General features: G+C 35.4%; 1 long non-coding RNA gene across 1 annotated transcript; it reads left to right on the top strand.

The window, feature by feature from the left end:
• The first annotated feature begins 970 nt into the window (after positions 1–970).
• LOC102665839 (uncharacterized) lies at positions 971–13,290 on the top strand. Its single transcript, XR_003264837.2, has 6 exons — positions 971–1,212; positions 2,280–2,390; positions 2,492–2,572; positions 8,473–8,568; positions 12,594–12,882; positions 12,981–13,290. It is a non-coding gene; the product is annotated as an uncharacterized lncRNA (long non-coding RNA).
• The last annotated feature ends 368 nt before the right edge of the window (positions 13,291–13,658 follow it).

Genomic DNA, 13,658 nt, shown 5'->3' with positions numbered 1-13,658 from the left:
TTATATACCTATGTACCTCCACGAAGGTATTGTGTCACGAAACCAAAAGCCCTCGACTGTGTCCCTCTTTACCCTTTCCCTGATCAAGCTAGCGCTTGCCGATCTTCGAACGGCGTCTTCGACCCACCACCGTGACGTTCGTGCCCCTTTGACTACCACTTGCAACTGTTCGTCAAGGTAAGATGTTTTTGGTTTTTTGTTTTGTATTGCTTGAAGAAGTCATAGTATTAAGGGTTCACTTGCAATTGTTGAGTTGAAGAAGTTTAGAACTGCTTTCGCATTTGGTATACGTAATATGTGTTTAGGGTTTAGCCCCTATGCTAGGCATTGCAAGTGTAACATCTACTTGGGCTCCCATAGTTTCTTTAATCAAAGCCCATCCAACTCTGTGTGTGTGTATTTCTGCTTCCTGTTATTAGTATGCTTTAAATTTGAAATTCAACAAATTTTTAAAGCCCATGCTTGGCAAAAGCCCCTCTTCCAGTGGGAACATCCAGTGAAGCCAATGGATGTGTTCTGGCAGTGGGAACATTTGTTATAACTTAATAAAAAAATGCTTATAAAAAAAGGAACGCGGGTAGTATTATGCAATATAACGACATTGTGGCTCTTTTGTTAGACATGAATAAGAAAAAAATGTGTTGGGGGGATTTAACTTTGTGTTTTCTCAGGCCTGCTCTCGCTTCTTCTGTTGGTTGCACTTCTCGAGATCGGTGCCAATACGGGTTTTGTGTCTCCCACTGTATGTGTTCCCTGAATTTGTCTATGGGTGTTTTGTTTTTATGTAATTTTATTAGATGCATTTGCGTGAACTCATGAAATGTAAGCTGGGATTAGCGCCATGCTTGATGTACTTTCCCATAAGCACTGATAAGAGAAGAAAATAAGGTAAAACATATTGAGTTTGTTCCATGGGTTAAAATCTTCAACTTTATAGAAGTTCTCCTATTTAACTTCCCGAAAAGTTGAGGTGGTAAGTTAATTTTAACTTGTGAAAGAAACTTAATCTATTTTTTCTTCTTATTTTTTTTTCTCTTATAAGTGTTTATGGGGAAGTTTATTCAAACAAAGCCTAGATTGAACTGCTTCTTTCATGAACATTGAGGTTTTGCAGAACTTAACGTGTTTAAGGCAGTTTTGTGGCAATTCTTGAAGACCATATCAGACAGAGGACTTCAGCTGCTGTCCTCAACTTTTGCCTTCAGTTTTCTTGTATGTAAGCTTAGAGTGTTTAGAGTGTTGAAGTTATGGTGCCTGATAATTTATTTACTGGTCATGTTTGTCTGTTTATATACTTCAGGGTGACATGTATTCTCTAGTTAATGTCTCTTCATCAGATTTGCATATGTTGAATGTTAGTTAGTTTGTTTTTCATATCAAAGGTTTTCTTCAATACTGAGGAACTCAGTTATACTTACAAATATCAAAGGTTTGTTTTTCATATCAAAGGTTTTCATATCAAAGGTGTTCAAAGGTTTTCTTCATCAGATTAAACATTTGATCTAAAGTTTTCTTTGACATTCCTTTACCCCATTTAATCGAACTATTCCATCGGATCCATTTTTAAACTTAATTGAAGAAAAAAAAAATTATGACTAACTTTTGGACTTCAATACCATCTTCCTGTAGTTTGTGTTACTTCAATTCCATCTAATTGCGGTTTGTGTAATTTTCTTACCATTTTGACCTAAGATGCTTCATTTGAATTCTACTCCTTCCTCATCCATCACACCTTCTGAGTTGACAAATTTTTTCCCAAATGCCAAGCTGGTTATGTTGTTGAATGCCACAGCCCCCAAGTGGTTCCTCAACAATATTCCTTTCCCCTAATTTTCTGGTCAAATATTGCACATATACACATTTGGTAAATTAAAATGCACCTCAAATTTCATGATTTTTTTAAAAAGAATTGGCAAGTTTTATTTAAATATAATATTTTTTTATGAATATATTGAACTTAGGATTACAACGTACAATGATAGTATGAGGATAAAAAATTTAGTTAAAAATGCTAGAATTTGAAATCAACCATTTCACATAGCTAAGAAATGGAGTTCTCTGACATTACACAAGTAAAATTGAAGATAAACAACTCAATATCCCTATCACATGATTGATATAATTCCAGTTACATATTTTTAAATGATTGGTTGTAATTATAAATTGCATGATCACATATGATGGAGTTATTTAATTTCATTTTTACTGAAGATAATTAAACAATCCAAAGAAAAACTATTAAATAAATTAATTTTATTTAATTTTCTGGTGCATTTCAGGGACTTTGTTTCTTTGCATCCAACGCTGAAGCACATGAGGAAACAACCACTGCAGTTGGATATGTGGTAGAGCGTTTGGGATAGGAGAAGATTTGAGGTATACGGAACGAGGTAATAATTATGGGTGTATAAAATATTTTGATTTTTGCCATTCTTCTATGCTTTTCTAATGCCTAAGTACTTAACTTATGTTTTTTGTCCATGTTTTACAGCTTTACCCTCTGAAATCATCATTCAACGCACACATTTTGTTTTCATTAGAGCATGCTGCAGCTCCTTATTTTCTCATAAAGGTACATGGCAATGATTTACTCTAAGTTTTTGCCTGTAACTGATGAATTATTTTCAGTCTTAGAGATACTATTCTAACTATGATACTATTCTTAGAGATAAAAACTTTTGTTTTTGTTAGAGATAAAAACATTGATTTTCAGTCTTAGATGATTTACTCTAAGTAGGATACTATTCTTAGAGATAAAAACTAGAAAACATTATATGCTTAATGCATTAGGTAACTAGAAAACACTACATAACTAAATGTTCTAGAGCAGTCAGAACTCACAACTTTCTTTCGGTGGAGGGAGCCATGGGTTTGAAAGTGCATTTAGAAACACGAGAATTTCTAAAACAATCTGTAATACAAAACACAAGTGCTCAAAGGTTTAATCATAAACTTTGGATAAGATTGATCACACTATCAATGCATCTGAAAGACCTAGGAATAAGATGAGAATTAATTAGGGTGTCACTGTTATTTAGAGTCATTACAAGATGAGATGTATAATAATTTATGCAATATTATATTTCTTTATATATTAAAGATTGATCCAATAAAAAGTGAAACTTTAAACAAAATTTGAGATCAAATTTTTTATATTTTAACAATGTGAGTGATATGTAACATCTTTTAGTTAATATATGAGGCTCTTTGTTCGGGACTGAGTAATATATGAGTAATGTTCGGGACTGAGTAATATATGAGTAATGTTCGGGACTGAGTATTGTTTATACTATTCTTAGAGGTTGTGCTCAGTTCATTTAATCTTCAGGACTGAGTAATGGCTCTTGTTTATACATATCACTGATCATCAATGTCATGTTTATCAACTTCCTAGAGGGATTGGCACCATCTCATTGTTGGTCAGACCAATTCTGGTTACAAAACTTGGAAGATTTTAAATATACTATTAAAAAAATTAAAACTAGGAAGCTTGTAGCTTTCAGGACTTCAGAAAAGCCAAAGATTTCCCCCATCCTAGTTCTAAATTTCAAATGCTATCAAAGCTTAATTTAAAATATGTGTGCACTTTGGACCACAATGTGTGCAATTTCTGAAATGGGGTTCAATTTATTATAACAAATAGTGATGTACATAATGTTTGTACACATTTATATATGTGTGGCATAATGAATTATACTCGTAAATGAAATATACTGGTTTAGGATTTGTTTTATTTCTGCATACCTTAGCAAAGGAAACAACTCTTGTAAATTTGTCAAGTTAATATCCAAAAGCTTTAGCTACTTGAGACGCACGATCTGCATATGCCAAAAAATATTATCGTTTTCTCCATCATCCAAACTTTTCAGTTTTCCTCCTGTTATATTTAGTTGTGTAAATCCTTCAGGTAGTTTGCTAGGCTTCTGGAATATTTTGGTCAGGAAAGCCTTCAAGATGCAACTTTTTCAAACTTGAAGGAAAACTTATCTGAATATCAGTGTACCTTGTGTCAAATACATCCCATGATATTTTGAAATGTTCAAGCTTTGACAACACTTTCAACCTTGGATCACAGCCCCACTTACTATACGTATGCTGAATCGCTTTAGGTATTTCAAATTCGCAAGATCTGATATTTCTGCAGGGAGTCTTGCTCGAACTGCCCAAGACAAAACCCTTCAGAACCCGAAGCCGAATCAGGTTCTCAATACCCTTTGGCATTCTGTCCAATAAATAGCATTGAGACAAATCCAAATGTATGAGATATCTCAATGGTGAAATATCACTAGGTAGTGTTTCTAGATTGTGACAGGCCTTGAGATCTAGAGCTTCTAGGTTCTCAACTTGAAAAATGAAGGGTGGTAGCTCAAATATTCTTCATATCCCACCAAGGCTAAGATGCCTCAAATTCTTTTGATCCCTATACTCCTTCACGAATTCTTCACACTCCTCTTCAATATGATGTTTTGGTGAATCTTGCAGCCAACGACCACGATGAAGCATCTCCTAATGCTTCATTTTGTTCATCCATCCGGGTCCAAAATTAAGATAACTCGCACCAACATTTAGATGTAAAACCAGACTCATCACTTATTTTAATTTTATGTTGGTCCAGTGCTAAACATTTATACCCAATATCATTGTGATGAGATGAGGTCATTATTTGTGAATATTAATCACAAAACTGCTCTTCCTCATTTTGCAACAATGAGAGCCTTAGTGACTTATGACGGACCAAAGGATTAATTTTAAATTTACTAGCAATGGGAGACATGCCATTACCATATGGTACAATTAGTTTACTTTTCAAAAGAGAATCAAACCAACGATCAACCCTTTCATGTACAAAAAGAAACCATAAAGAACGGGTCCCAATCCCACCGGGCCACCCACCCCAGAGCACCGCAAAGCACCAGAGAATTATTTCCCTTCTGTTCATAACAGTATTTTCAGGAAACTGTAAGAGAGATGAAAAACAACGTTTTTCATCACGACCAAGGTTGTTATAATTTACCTTGACCATTTTTTTTTTTGTTGAGAAACAGAGTGGTGGGAGATTTTGTGACTTTATGAAAAAATTGATGTAAGAAACAAAATGTTTTTGTAATAACTAACAAGATTTTGAGACAGAGTGGTGTGAGGCAGAGACTTTATGTAAACCTTTTGAAAATACAATGTGTTTAATCAACTAGAGTGGTGTGGAGGATGACTTGTAACTGATTAAAAGAGGTAGTATATTTTTCTGATAAGATTGAGGGACAATGTAGTGAGAGATTTTGTGTGATTTAATAAAAAGATGAAAGAAACAATACAGGCACTTCATAAACGATCCCCATTTTCCTAACAGCTAGCTGCACGCAATAGAATGAATGTTGGCCCTGCTCCCTAGTTTCTACTTAGTGGTCCTTACTAGAAAACATAGATTTGTAGTTAATTTTTTTAGGTTTTGTAAAATTGTAGTTCGAAATTTTTATCTAGCACAATTTCCTTTTCTTTTTAGTTTTTCTATGTACTTTTGTAAATCTAGGTTTGGTAATAAAAATATTTAAACTTCAAGAAAATACTAATATTTATATTATCAACATATTTGTACCAAACATTGCCCACAAGTTATAACAAAAATAATTATACATCATGCTCAATTTAAAAAATAAAAGACATGTAAAATATACATGTCTTTTGAAAACTTTAGACAAAAAATCGTATATTTATTTGATCTAAACTTTTTTAAAATCTGACTTATTTTATATAAAAAAATTACATGATATAACTGTTATATATCTCTTTTTATTTGTTTTGTTTAGTTGGTGAATTTAAAGTCTTAATCTTTAGGAGTTAGTTTTATTGTTAACAGAATTAGGCTATGTGGTCCATCTAAAAAACAGAATTAGGAACTTTAGGTCAAAGTTAGCATCGATGTCAGATATTCTGATTAGCATTTTCTTACAAATATTTGACTGTACCTGAATTTGTTATAACTTTAAAATATTTCATTGAAGCTCCATTGTAGAGTGTGGATCGCTAATTCTGTTACAAGACGTAAACCACCCACAAAAGCAAAAAAAATTAAAATTGAATGAATGAATAAACCAACCACTGCACGTACTTACTTTCTAACTTCCCGTGTTTTATTCAGCCTAGTCTTTCCTCCCTTTCTTAAGAAAAATCTCTACATCTTTGACAGTCATTAGTCAACTCAGTAGCACCTCCTCCAGGAACAAGTTTTGAATTTTTTATTATGTTCCTTGCTACAGACACGGTATCCTGTCATGGGAAAAACTTCAGAAAGCAATGATCAAATCCACAAGCTCTGGGTAGAAATCAACACTTTACCTGGAGGTTTCTTTCAACTTCATTTAGATGATCCTTGCTAGCACCCCTCAATAGTACACTGCAAGCCTTGGGGTCCTTGCTAGCACCCCTCAATAAATGCAAAAAACTCATCTCCAATCTTCTTAACTTCAAATAACCCAGCACCAGTACCAACATCAGACTCCTGTAATTCATCCGGTCTGTTCACAATAACAGCACCACATGCTTTGGCAATTCTATTATTATCAGTTTTTCTCAGCCTTCTGATTGCACTAAGTCCATGGTTGCTGAGAAAATGGCATGCGAAATCACTAAGTCCTTTCTCTGTAATCACCAAATCTGGTTTAAACTTCAATATCTGCATGCAGAGCTCCTCAATGTATTCTTCTTCCATCCTCAACAAGAGACTCCAGTCTTCTTCTTGACAATAAAAAATACTTACCTTAGGTCTCTGTAAAAAAAAAAATTAAAGTCACCAATCAAATTAATTAAGTAGTTAAAAAAACTCAGGTATATACCTCCACAGATGGTAATTTCTCCCTTACTAAGTAAAAAAATATGTTTGAATTTTTCTTTTTAAAAAATGATGCAAAGTGGAACCAAACAGAGACTCCGATGAAAACAAAAGTAGGTGTGAAATTTGGAGTCCACGTGCAGCAAAAATTGATTGAAGTTGCCAGCATTGTCATAGTGCTTTGATACATATGTTTTCCTGCTCCTAATTTTATGTGGCTATGAGATTTTTGCATCAACACCATATATAGAAAAGCAATAAGAAGTTAAGAGCTAGCCTCTGAAATCCAAAACTAAATTTTAGCATCCCATGGACCATCAACATTAATATTCTGATCTTCTTGTTTTCCCACCCACCTTTTTCAGATGGAAGCACATTCATTAATTCGGTCCAACCCATCATACACAACATATATAATTTTTAATATCTACATCTCTCAAACCTAGGCCAAGATCAATATCTACTGTGGTAGTAGCATCAATAGGTAAATCCTGAAAGTTAACCAAAGTGGAATATTAAAAATATAATTAAACAGATAAAAAAAGTGTTAACCTGTTGCATAAAAACTACAATAATCATTTACATTCAGTCGCATAAAATTATAATCCTATTGACTGATAGAAAATGACAAGACTAAACATGAAAAGAAGAGCATAAATAATCCAAACATTTTTATACTCCTTCATTTGTTACGTTTGCATGTATCTAGACAAATTTTATACAAAGAAAATACAGTAGACCACCAGACCTATGAATGTATAAGTAAGGCACCTGAATTATTCAATAGGCCCACCAAATAATTATATGAAGATAACATGAACAAATTGTATTTATAAATTTAACAAATGAACTCAAGTTTGTGTAGAAAATTTTCATTTCAGATTAAAGAAACTATATGCTTGACAACTTGCAACACCTTCATACATTTTCCTTTCAAGTAACACTAAAAGGATTATGCCAATTTATTTAGGGTAAGGTTATGTACATCAAATTCCCCAACCCCAAGTAAGTGGGACACTCATGCAGTCAATTTTCACAAGTCAGAATGAAGATAAAAGAAAAAAGAAGACAAATTTGTAATTTAAAAATCTTGCCCATTCAGTAGAGGATAGGACTGCAGGCGCATGTCTAATTTCATGGCACTTAGGCTTTGACAAATGACAAGTATCCCTACTAATATACCATGTTTTAAGTTTGAATTTTGAACTTTTTTTTTAACTATTTAGATTCGTTCCCAGTGTTTGAACAGTAATGATGATTAACATCAGTGTTAATTTCATAACATGTAGATTTATTTCTTACACGTGAATCTAGTTTGTTTGTTTAGTTATATATTGAATGGAGACGATGGATCCTAAAGTCAATAACTTGAATCAGGCACGTGTTGCTTTATTACCTGTTTTGCCTAAGTATTTTACTTATTTCAGTTACTCAGAGTAGAGAGATTTTTGATTAATTAAACTTAATGTTGGTTGAAGTTATTGATCTGACATTCTCACTGCATCGAACTTATAAATTAGGATTGGTTTGTGGTACTGATGATGATATGGTTTTCTAGACTGTCATATGAGGCACTAGGTTCATTTACTATTGTCAACTTCTACACTGCCGTTTAATCATGAAAATTGGTCTGTAACTTATGGCAGGAACATTCTGAACATACTGATTTGATTCGTGATTTTTGAAGCTGAAGGCTTTTTCATCATAGTGGGCTTGCTTGTCAGTAACGTGTCAGGATTAAGGTGATTCATTAATGAATTGTATAACCTGATTCCGTAGGTTTTTTACTTTTGTTGAGATGCATTAGACATTTATTTCCGTTATCATTTTTATGTGGTTTAATCAATATAGAAACCAAGACCGTTGCCTGTTGCCTATATGCTTATAAGAATGGGACAAAAGCATTGGACATTGTAAAGGACTGTACTACATGTAGTAACTGCATTAGGTGTATAAGTTATTGCTGTTTTACCTTTGTCATTTGTTGACAGAATTCGATGGCCATGTCTTAGCTGTACAAACCATTCAATTACTACCCAATGACATGAACTCATGTCACTAGCCTCTCAACTTTGAACTCATCTAACTAGTGACATAAATAACATGTTATATATGGTAGGGGCCTGAATTCATCATTTGATGGCCATAATTTGAGCAGTTTTTGCATCATCCCTTTTTTTAGATAGAAAACAGTGTTAAATCATAAATGAAATAATTGTTATATCCAAATAGGGGGATTGGTACAACATGAACTACAATTAAACATACCAAAATCAGTTCAGCTCCAAAGCTGTAGTATACAATACTGGAAAGTAAAAAATGTCAAATCCCTAGAAACAACAATGCACCATTGAAGTGGTCAGCATTGTGGTCCAACTAACTGCAACTGCTGCTTTGTTTTCAACTGCAGTGTTTTCTACGAAAGGTGCAGTGCTGCTGTGTTTTCTATTGCAACGTGTATCATGGATCGAAGTTGGATGAACGCATCACGTATCAGTGAACAGTACAACCATGGTGTTGAAGAGTTTTTGCAGTTTGCTCAAAGTAAAGCGCAACCTATGTGGGGAAAATATTTTTGTCCATGTGTCAAGTGTGGAAATGGGAGGTGTCAAACAATTGATGACATAAGAACTCATCTTATTTGTGACGGAATAATACGTAGCTACACAAAATGGATATGGCATGGCGAATCCCCCGATACAGCTGACATGTCATAGGCTGAGGAGTTTAATGCAGAAATTGGAAATCCTATAGAAGAAATGATTCGCGATCTTGGGCAAGAGGGGTTTCAACAGGCACATACAGCCTTGTATGACAACATAGAAATTGATTCGAAGAAGCCTTTGTATGATGGCTGCACATCTTTCACCAAGTTGTCTGCTGTGTTAGCTCTGGTTAACTTGAAGGCACGATTTGGGTGGAGTGACAAGAGTTTCAGTGAGCTGCTGATGTTGCTGAAAAACATTCTTCCTGCAGATAACGTTTTGCCAAAGAATCACTATGAAGCAAAGAAGATTTTATGTCCAGTTGGGATGCAGCATGAAAAAATCCATGCCTGCTGTAACGACTGCATTTTGTACAGAGATGAATTTGCTGAACTTGATTGTTGCCCAGTGTGCGGGGTATCAAGGTACAAATTGAAGAACGGGGATTCTAGTGTACATCCAATTGCCGGCAACCCACGTCTAGCAAAGGTGTGTTGGTATCTCCCAATAATACCAAGGTTGAAGCGGCTGTTTGCTAATGGCGAAGACGCTAAAAACTTGATATGGCATGCAAATAGCAGAAAATCAGATGGATTGCTACGACATCCTGCAGATAGTCCGCAATGGAAGGCAATTTATTGTTTGTATCCTGACTTTGGGGCCGAGCCTAGAAATTTAAGGCTTGGTCTTGCAACGGACGGAATGAACCCATATGGCAACTTAAGCACTAACCATAGCTCGTGGCCCGTTTTGCTGTTCATTTATAATCTCCCTCCGTGGTTGTGCATGAAGCGAAAGTATGTAATGCTAAGTATGATGATACCTGGTCCACGACAGTCAGGTAATGATATTGACGTATATCTAAGACCATTAATTGACGATTTGCGGAAATTGTGGGAAGAAGGGGTTCATGTATGGGACACAAATCTGCAGCAGTCTTTTTTGTTGCGTGCCATGGTTTTTTGTACCATAAATGACTTTCCAGCCTACGGGAACTGAAGTGGATATAGTGTCAAAGGACATCACGCATGTCCTATATGTGAGCAGAATACTAGTTTCCGCCAACTTAAACATGGAAAGAAGACTATATATACCAGGCACCGCAGATTTCTCAAACCTTATCATCCGTATCGACGACTGAAAAAGGCATTTGATGGAAGTCAGGAACATGAAACAGCGCCAGATCCATTAAATGGGAATCAAGTTTATGACCGGGTGAAGGATGTTGTAAATATGTTTGGCAAATACCAGAAAAAACCATCATCTTATGCATACATGTGGAAAAAAAAAGTCTATTTTCTTTGATCTTCCATACTGGTATGATCATCATGTCAGACATTGTATAGACATGATGCATGTGGAGAAAAATGTTTGTGATTCTTTAATTGGGACCCTCCTAAACATTAAAGGCAAGACAAAGGATGGTTTGAAGTGTCGGCAAGACTTGGTTGACATGGGTATACGTCAGGTGTTGCATCCTGTCTCAAAAGGTCCACAGACATATCTCCCCCCAGCATGTTACACAATGTCAACTGCGGAGAAGAGAAGTTTTTGTCAATGTCTGCGTAGTATCAAAGTCCCACAAGGATACTCTTCAAACATCAAGAGCCTTGTGTCTGTGATTGAGCTTAAGTTGGTTGGCTTGAAATCGAATGATTGTCATGTGTTAATGCAACAACTTTTGCCTGTGGCAATTCGCGGGACGTTGCCTGAAAAGGTCTGTGTTGCAATTACTCGCCTCTGTTTCATATTTAATGCTATATGTGCGAAGGTCATTGACCCTAAACAGTTAGATGATTTGGAAAATGAGGTTGCTGTGGTCCTTTGTCAAATGGAGATGTATTTCCCTCCTTTATTTTTTGACATAATGGTACACTTAGTTGTTCATCTGGTAAAGGAAATACGGTGTTGTGGTCCTGTGTATTTCAGATGGATGTATCCAGTTGAGCGGTACATGAAGGTCTTGAAAGGTTATACCAAGAATCAATATCGACCAGAGGCGTCAATAGTTGAAAGATACGTTGCCGAAGAATGTATTGAGTTTGCCTCACAGTACGTTGAGTCATTGAAACCAGTGGGCCTTCCTTCATCTCGTCATGATCAGCCAAAAGTAGGGAAGGGCACTCGTGGATACAATGTTGTGACAATGACTAGACATGATGTGTCACAAGCTCATTTGTATATTTTAAACAACACAGCAGAGGTGTTACCGTACATAGAGGCTCACAAAAAACATGTTAGAGAAACTCACCCCAAAATGAACATGATGAGGGTGTTGCAAGAGCACAATAAAACTTTCATAACTTGGTTTAGACAAACAATATTTGCTGATAATAGTGTTTCTAGAAGACTAACATTGTTAGCCATTGGCCCAAATCTAAATGTCCCTACTTGGAAGGGATATGACATTAACAATTACTCCTTCTACACAAAGTCACAAGATGATAAAAGTTCCGTACAAAACAGTGGGGTCAGTGTTGATGCCGATTAGGATCACTTCTGTAGTACATCGGACAACAACCCCATTCGAGCATCTATGTGTTACTATGGCGTCATTCAAGAAATTTGGGAGGTTGATTACACTGCATTTAGAGTGTCTGTTTTTAAGTGTCAGTGGGTCAACGGGACAATGGGTGTGCATCAAGATCATTGGGATTTACTTTGGTTGACCTTAGTAATTAAGGTGGCATATATGGAGGAACCTTTCATTATGGTAGAACAAGCCAAAAAAGTTTTCTACGTTGACGATCCATGTAATTCAAGTTTGTCTGTGGTTCTCCAAGGAAGACCAAGTGGAATCAATTACCATAATGATGATTCAAGCCTTGACATTGGTGAAATGGGTGGTTTTTCAAAAAACCTACATCCAATGAATGAACCTGATGAAGTCGATGATGGACATGCAAATCGTGTAGACCATGATGAAGGTTTATAGGAGAACATTCCTACAGGGATTGTTTGAAAGCAACTGTTTTTTATGTCTCAATCTAATACTATTTTTACTATTGCGCCTTTTTTTGTTTGCCTTGCACATTAATATTAATGTTGTTATTTTTTCACAGGATCATGGCCACACCTCCGAGGTCTCCTCCACAGTCTGATGGTCAATCAGAGGCCACTTTGAAGCGGAGTAGAACAACAACACGACTTAGAACATTGACATTAAGAACCATGGATCAACCCAGACCGGCAGTTTATGTCGATCCCGCTACCGGGAGAGCATCGGGACCTATGCGTGAAAAGTTCCAAAGCTATCTAGGGGTAGTTGCGCGAGAAAAGATCCCCATTATCCACAACAATTGGAAAGATGTACCTGAAACGCTTAAGGAGATAGTGTGGAATGACATATTAGTAAGTGTTGATCTTTGTGTTTGATTTATTTTCATGTTATATTTTGTAAGTCCATCTTTACATTGACAGAATGCAAACTAACTAATGTATGTATGCAGGCAAAGTTTGATATCCCAGAAGCCGCAAAGGTGAAGACGAAGGTTATGTCTATGGTTGCGATGAGATGGCGACAATTTAAGTCCACATTGACTAGCAAATTTGTCTTTGGTAAGACTGAAGGGCAACAAATGCAGGATGTTGTTACAAAATATGGATTAGATCCCGAAGCTTGGAAACAATTTGAAGCAACCCGAGTGACACCTAACTGGGAGATTAGTTTATAATATAGTATTTTTATATAATTGTTTTTTATTCTTTGAAGAATTGATTTTAAACTTCATATTACAAATGTTTTTATTCTTTGTTTAATTTTGGTCCTTTTTTTGTGTGTGTTTGTGTTAGTTATTTTTAAAAATATTAAAATTTATGAGAATCAAATAAAAATAAAAATTCAAAGACTAATGGCATCAAGTATGAGTCCTGCTTATTTATAGCCCCATCCAAGAATGTTTCCTTCCAGAAGAAAAATCATTGTAAAATCACAGCAGATCATAGATGACATATCATAGAATTGGAGAAAACATTTGTAATTTTCCACCTCTATTTGAAACTTTAACCATTATACTCAAGTAGTTTGCTCTATTACAAAACTAACAAGAAATATATTTTTGTACCTACTCTATTTTATACCTTCTTATCTGTCAGAAAGAAATCTCCATGGAGCTATGCATTTTACA

This window comes from Glycine max, chromosome 2 (genome assembly GCF_000004515.6).
Source record: "Glycine max cultivar Williams 82 chromosome 2, Glycine_max_v4.0, whole genome shotgun sequence".
Lineage (NCBI taxonomy): Eukaryota > Viridiplantae > Streptophyta > Magnoliopsida > Fabales > Fabaceae > Glycine > Glycine max.
The sequence above is the reverse complement of the archived record's forward strand: the minus strand, read 5'-3'. Positions and strand labels throughout refer to the sequence as shown.